Below are 1,326 nucleotides of genomic sequence, written 5' to 3' on the forward strand. Positions count from 1 at the left end.
GATTCAACTATCTCATTATTCTAACCACCACAATTATACGATCACAACATACAAACACACAATCAAGTATATAGAAGACTTTACAATACCACCCAATACATATCAATCGCTATTAAGAGTTTACTATCACATAGCATAAACCATAACCTACCTCCACCGAAGAATCGTGATCAAGCAAGCTATCTCCCCAATGGCCTTTTGCTTTCCTCTTCGTTCTCTCTCTCGCTCGTTCGTTCTCCCTCTCTGTCTTTTTCTTTTTCTTCTCTAGATTCTTTTCTTTTACCCTAATTATCATATAATTCATTATGATAAAAGTAACCCATTATTTATTCCAAGGTTATCTCCTTTAACCCTCCAAGTAAATAAATTATTAAACTTACCCCACTAATTTCATAAAGTTTGTCATGAATAGTCCAAAACACCCCTTTAAAACTTTTAGCAGAAATCCGACCCAGTTAGGTTACGCAACCTGTGACGGTCCGTCGTGTCTATGACGGTCAGTCCTGCAGGTCCGTCACAAAGTTCAGAGAGGCAAATTCTGCAAAGGGTTTGTGACGGTCCGTCGTACCTACGACGGTCCGTCCTGCAGTTCCGTCGTGAAGTTCAGAGAGTCGATCTCAGTACCTAGATTTTCAGAGTTTAAGTGTTTTGGAACGAAGTCCCTCGACGGTCCGTCGTGCCTATGACGGGTCGTCCTACTTGTCGTCGAGGGTAATGAGAAAAGTAGCAGAAGAAAATTCACAAGTATGGGACGACGGAATCCATCACGGGCCGTCGTGACTATGACGGTCCGTCCCGTGGTCCGTCGACCCAGTCAGTTATTTGCAAAATAATTTTACTGCTCGAACCTACTAAAAAGGTTGTTACAATAGATACCAATTTACCCATTGTTCGTCCCCGAACGATCGCAGGAAGAAAACAAGGGCGAGAAAGAGTACCTGAATCTGTAAAAAGATGTGGATATCTTTCTTGCATATCCGCCTCATTCTCCCAAGTAGACTCTTCAACTGGGCGATTCTTCCACTGAACCTTGATAGATACAATCTCCTTTGATCTCAACTTGCGGACTTCTCTAGCTAGAATAGCAACCGGCTCCTCCTCATAAGACAAATTCTCGTCAAGAAGAACTGAATCCCAACGAATAATGTAGTTTCCATCCCCATGGTACTTTTTCAATATAGACACATGAAATACCGGGTGCACTCCTGAGAATCCTGGAGGCAATGCCAATTCATACGCCTCCTCCCCCACGCGCTTCAAAACTTCAAATGGCCCAATATACCTTGGACTAAGTTTACCTCGCTTACCAAACCGCATCACCCCTTT

This window comes from Solanum pennellii, chromosome 10, assembly GCF_001406875.1.
Source record: "Solanum pennellii chromosome 10, SPENNV200".
Lineage (NCBI taxonomy): Eukaryota > Viridiplantae > Streptophyta > Magnoliopsida > Solanales > Solanaceae > Solanum > Solanum pennellii.